This window comes from Lepeophtheirus salmonis, chromosome 6 (assembly GCF_016086655.4).
Source record: "Lepeophtheirus salmonis chromosome 6, UVic_Lsal_1.4, whole genome shotgun sequence".
Classification (NCBI taxonomy): domain Eukaryota; kingdom Metazoa; phylum Arthropoda; class Copepoda; order Siphonostomatoida; family Caligidae; genus Lepeophtheirus; species Lepeophtheirus salmonis.
In genome coordinates this window covers 26,427,915-26,434,267 of record NC_052136.2, presented here as the reverse complement: position 1 = coordinate 26,434,267, position 6,353 = coordinate 26,427,915, and the positions used below count along the sequence as shown (strand labels likewise).

Sequence of the window (6,353 nt, the reverse complement as noted above, 5' to 3'; positions counted from 1 at the left end):
GGCAATTACTTAAAAATAAAAGTATAAGTTGTATAGAATGTGAAAATTCTTCCTAGGCATGAAATATTCCTTCAACTTGCATGTTTCCTTGTTACGAGACGGGTAAATCATCTGGTCAAAAGCTCAAAGATAATAAAATAAGAACTTATACACATAAATTTCAAACCTCAAACTTTGGAAATTCTTAATAAATTGAAATTAGCTAACCAATTTATTGGATGCCTCGTAAAAAAAAAATATATATATATTTATTCTAGAAAAACTAAAAACTAGATTGACAAATGGGGAACTAAAAAGACACATCTTTAAAAAAAAGATATACCCTCATAAGTATTAAAAGTAGAACGGACGATTAAACTAAGGACTATTATAATGTAAATGGCCGAGGTGAGGTGTAAATGGAAAAGTGATGAAATATAAGTTAGGAAAATATCATGCATTTAAAATATTATTAAGTTTATTTCCTCAGCGACATTTTATAAATCATTTTACTCAAATATTATGTCGTGTCCTACATTTTGTCATATATTTTCAATATCCTGTTAATAAGGCCATTATTTCTTTTCTTCTTTTTTGTCCATAATATCCAATAAATTTATCAATGTTATGTCTTCATTCGATGAGGTTTAATAAGAAGTTCTTCCTCCATACTCAGTAATAACGGCGATTGGCGATTAAAAGTTCGATCTGAAAGGGATAAAAGGAAATCCTGTATCAAAAGTTATAAGTTTTTTTTTATCAAAATTTAATTATACTCAATAATTTCTTTTGGAGCACTCTTTCAAGTTTCAACTCTAGAAAATAAAATTTTCTGACAAAATCTTTTACCAGACGATCCACAATTCCATGATTGATTACTTAGATCCAAAAGAGTGCTTTCAATGGAGAATGTGGTAAGAGTCTGTTTCCGCGTTCATTATTCATCACTTTTTAACAATAATTAATTATTCTCTTTTACAATTGTTATTTATTATTTATTTTTACGGCTCTATTGAGGAGGTTGCGTGGCTAGTGTATCTCCAGATGTTAAGTAATTTACGATTGATAAATTTACTCTTTCTACAAACAAATTCGTACATCCTTAACCAGTCTCTAAGCATTTTTTAGTGTCCGAGTTTTTTTTGTAGACAACCTGAACAATATTTTTTTTTGTTATTTACTCAAGCTGTTATTATTATTATTTCATTCCTGAGGAACGAACATTTAAGTATTGAGTAAGTTTGTGTGAGTGTATATCTATATGAATGAACAAATTCGTCTCGTCGTCCACACCTACTTACTTTGGGCAATGCCAGGTACTACTACCAGTTTATACATAAAGAAATTATGAAAAATTGTCAATTATACACAAAAATGATAATTTATTTATGAGCCAAAAAAAAACAACAATCTAGCTATTGAGGTTTGAAATTGCGTAATCGAGGTAAAAAGGTTAAAAGCAATGGTTTAAAAATAGGTATTTCTCCTTTTTGAGAGGGTCCAATACTTAAATACTATTTTAGAGGTTCGATGTCTCATTTCAATTATTTGTGTCAATTTTATCATATATGGGTAGAAGAAAATAAATTAAATTATTTTCCGAGCAAAAATATGTTGCCCCTCCACCCCTAAAAAGCCTAACTCTTTTGTCTTTGTCCTTTAGATTATATCAAATTTTGTATTAAAAATGTACAACTTTCTTTCAATGCTTTCCAGATCCTTTCTTTCAAATTTTGTGCTTTCATGCCTTTGACTCTATTAGATAGGCCTTGTAAACATAAGAAGAGCTTATCATTTCAATTAATAATATAAGACATAAAATTAATGAGCAAAACTGTTCTTCATTGAAAAATATAATTCAGCTCCTATCTACCATATACAATGAATGTTATTAACCATTCCGAGATTTATTTTTGAATAAGATGAAATGAATTTTATGCTCATTCCAAATATGAGGAACGATTATTTCTTTGAATCCAAGAATTTTGAGAAGAAAAACAGGAGAGAAAATATTTATAATTATTACACTATGAAAGCAATCAACAATAAATATACGTTAATTATCCTCATTTTAAAAAGATCACGTGTACTGAAAGCTCTAATTTTGTTTTATTCTCCTGATAGTCAATATTATTATTCAAAAGCCTTGTGGAAGAAAGGATTGGAAAGCTTCCGTAGAAAGGTAGGATTTGAAAAATTATAGAAAGTCGAAATTTCCGCTAGAAAAATATTTAAATTATAGAATTCCTCACAATTTCCTCACTCACTTAGTCTTTAGATTAATAATGACTTCTTATCGATGGTGCTTGAATATTATATAAATAAACCATACACATGATATAGATACCTATGAAGGAATACTTCATTATTTTACTTTGTTTATTATTTGATCATTTATTTAGAATTAATAAATAGGTATGATATACAGCTCTGCCCTGTTGAATGAATAAGTTAGATATTATGTATAAATATCAATCATTTGTTTATTTTGAATTTTACTGAATCAGATTCGATACAAAAGTTGAGAATCGTTTCTTTAAATTATCAAATATAACTAATTATTTACTTTAACATTGGACAATTATGAAAATCTAGGGAATAATTGTTTTCTTATTATCGAATTTTAAATATGGATATAGCTAGAAAATCTTTACTGCCCATCATGAAAGTCAAGTACAAGTTCTATAACTCTGGTTTAATGTCAATTAATATGACCTTCAACCAATTTAAGAAATATTTGATTGATGATTCGTAATTTTAAGTCTTATGTAGCTTCTTTTTTTTTTTTTTTTTTCGATATTCAATCTGTTTTTCTGCATTAATTAGCTTATAATTTTTAAGAAATATCAATTCTGCAATTCAAGATCATGATAGTAATTGAGATATCATTGATCTATCTCCATAAGAATTGTTTTGATGGATAAAAAAAAGAAGATTATTTACAGGGCCTATCCAAGAAGTGCTCAACTCAAAAAAGAAAAGAAAGAAATTTGTAACAAAATTTTCTTTCAGCTCCTATACACTTTTTTCAGCCCCCCAACAATGACTTACCTGTCACTTCTTAGTGTTGCATTCCAATATCCATTAGCTCACGTCTTTTGTAATTAGATGTTGCCCCCCCCCCAAAAAAAAAAAAATAACAATAATTACAGCTTTGAAAATTAAAAAAATAAAGGGGAGGTTGCACGGACGTCCACAGGGTGTGGGCTAAGGGGGCCTGTGAATTGTTTGTAATCTAATATAATTTCTTGAGATTAGATGTGGATTTTTGAATTTTTTTTCCAAAAAAATTAATTTTTTCAGAATAGCAATGAATTTTTAAAAAATTCCAAAAATTTAATTTTTTTGTGAATAGCTGTGGATTTTTGGAAACTATTACAAAAAATTGTATATTTATATACAATTCCAACGGACACTCCTAGGTTCCAACTAACAAAAAGTATTGTCCTAGTCTAAGGTCATATTTTTTTACAATTAATAACCTACAATCTAATAGTCTATTTTTCTCAACTGAGGGATTTTTCTTAATTTAATATTACGTCGTTATGCTTTGCTTACCACAATCTTTTCTCCAAAAAGAAAAAAAAGAATTTGAATTTCCCAGAATCATTTGGTAATTAACCCATTCTTCCTTACTTGGGAATTATTATTCATTAATAGTTGAATTTTTTTACAGCATAACAAAAGCTAATTCAACCAAGCAAGGTTCATAACAATAACAAGGTGGAAGATAAGTACAAAGTCAGTAGTCAAAAACAAAATACCTAGGATGGGTTATTTTTAGGGGAATATCATTTTGGATTAAGACTAATCAAAAATCCTTGGAAATTTATATGACAAGAAAAATCATGATTATAATACGCCGACAGTAAACATCAGATTGAATTCATAATTCAACAAGGCGGGAAATGAATTAATTCAAGAATCATTAGTAGCTTTAACTTTTTTTTGTTTTTGTTTTTAATTAAATCTTACGATATATATAAATATAATTTATCAATCTAATGCATGATACTGTATTAAGTAGAATCATTCTCAGACAGATTAGTTTCAGACGATCACATGTAAGTCCATGTAAGGTGTTTACTATGCATACTCATAGATAAGATAATGTATAATTGTGTCAAAGCCCTGGATTTCTTTATCAAAAAGAACGACAAATAGTACATAATCAATATTGTGTTGAAAAATTGAAAAAGGTTTAGTGCATCAAATAAAACTTCTATTATTATATATTATTAATTAGTATTAGAGGAAATTAGGGGCAGTTGCATACACAAGACGGTTGCAGATGTGGGGGGTTTTTTCTCTTACATTAAAAATCTAACACCTATAAATTACAATTCTATAATATAATGCAGATTATTGTGAAAAAAATCCATAATTTTTCTCGACTTTTCTTCAAATGTGGAGTATTAAGCTGTTTTGTTCAGAAAAATATTTTTATAATAATGCAGTGATAATTTTTCATTTTGTTTCCTGTAACTTTTGATAATATTTGAATAGTTCTTGATATTTTGCCTTCAGTTAATATGATTTTATCAAAATTTAATAGACATTCCGTGAGGAGCAATTTGAGATATTGCAAAACTCAATACCCGGAGGACAATTGCAAAAAGTGTTGGAATTGTTTATTCTTCTTTATTATTTATAAAATTACACGTCATATCAAACATATCTTTAGCTTGAACAAGGCCTTGAAATTTTTTATGAGAATCTATTTCTTCAATCTAAAATACTAATCTGTAATTTATAATATAAATTACAGATTAGTATCTTAACTTACTATAATATATAGAAAGTTGATGAATAAAAACCTTGAAAGGACTAGTTATTATTTCCTTGAAACCTATGTTTTAGTCTAATTTCCTTCAGTTCTAACTGAAACTTGATATCTATATTAGCTTCTGTAACTGTCCCTGGCTACGGGGATTGTCGAGTCGCATTCAAAGGTAATTTGTGGAAAAACTATTGACTAGTATAACTTTTTGTTAATCAAATAATAGCAGACATATGTAGAATTTAAAGTTGGTGAAAAGAGTTATACACTTTTAATAGTAAAAGGAATCATTAACTAATCAAAGTACTAGAAGGTATTGTCCAAGCCGACTCGTTCTACTTGGATTTCATAACTTGATTCGCCCTCCTTTTCATTTGGGAAAAATATTATCTTGCGTGCTTTCAATGGAAGAAAATATTCTCTGAGATGTAATTCGGTTCAATTTGTCATTTCTCTTTCCTTATATTTGAGTTCAGCCTAATAAGATAAGAGGGAGGTAATAAATACTTTTTTAATTATCAAATTGATTACTACAAATCTTTATAAGGCAACGTCTATTCCAAATGTCATTGACGAAAAAAATTGCGGGCTCAATAAACTTTTTTATCCTAGGAACAACATAGATTCCATAAAAAGACCCAAAAGTCATTTAGGAGGAGGGTTGTCTTTGCTCTCCAGAATTATTCAGATTGATATAATTGACCTTTCAAGAAATTCAGAGTCTATTTCGTCCCATCCCACCTACAATTGGTTAATGCTAGGAACTGATTTTATTAATGACAAAATCGATGAATTTTCTCATTCTTGGGGAGCTGTCCGGAGGATCGTTTGGAAAGTGGCACGAGTCTTTTTATCCACTTTTACTATTGACATTGTGTGTCAGAATAGTAATAAAAAGTTTTTATTTAAAACCCTCATAGACCCAAAAAAGTTGTAATTGATCTAAGAATAAAATCACATTTCATGATCTTGGCCATAATTATTTCTTCACTCGTGGAAAATTTTTCTTTCCACTGAAAAGAGCTGCAATCATCCATCTCACTCCAACTCCGTGGCACTTAATTATGAATTTTCCCTACAACTCTGAAAAAAAAGTGGATAAAATCTGTTATGGATACTTAAATTGTTTGAATTTACCTAAAGCCTGGAAGAAAAGGATCACAAGTTCCATATCCAAAGTCACAGATATAAAGCGATTTACTGCCCAATTTTGAATATCCTCGTGTTGACTATTTTTAATACTCCCTGTAAAGACTGTAGCAAAATGTTCAACACAGTTATGTAAGCGTTTGTGAGGGCTAGGCACCCCAGATTTTGAGAGATTTTATCACACTGAACATTGCTGGAATTACAGACACATTTGTTACACCTTTAATTTTATTTGGTATCTTCTTAAAAATTCAAAGTGCACCAACAAAAACAAAAGCAATGGAGTTTGCCTTATCAATCTGTAAAAGCATGATTGCAGACAAGTTGGCAAAAGGTGACCCTATCCAAGCAGAAGAAATCAGAGCTATTCTTATCGCAGCTGCAGCCTGATATTCGGCCTTCTCTGTTAGGATTCCAAGGGCGCATCCGTATTCATGGAACTATG

General features: G+C 29.4%; 1 long non-coding RNA gene across 1 annotated transcript; it reads right to left on the bottom strand.

Moving 5' to 3' along the window:
• Nucleotides 1-439: 439 nt before the first annotated feature.
• LOC121120822 (uncharacterized) lies at nucleotides 440-6,353 on the bottom strand. The gene is made up of 5 exons (XR_005865216.2): nucleotides 5,897-6,353; nucleotides 5,291-5,842; nucleotides 5,067-5,236; nucleotides 756-926; nucleotides 440-687 (listed from the first exon to the last, which is right to left on the bottom strand). It is a non-coding gene; the product is annotated as an uncharacterized lncRNA (long non-coding RNA).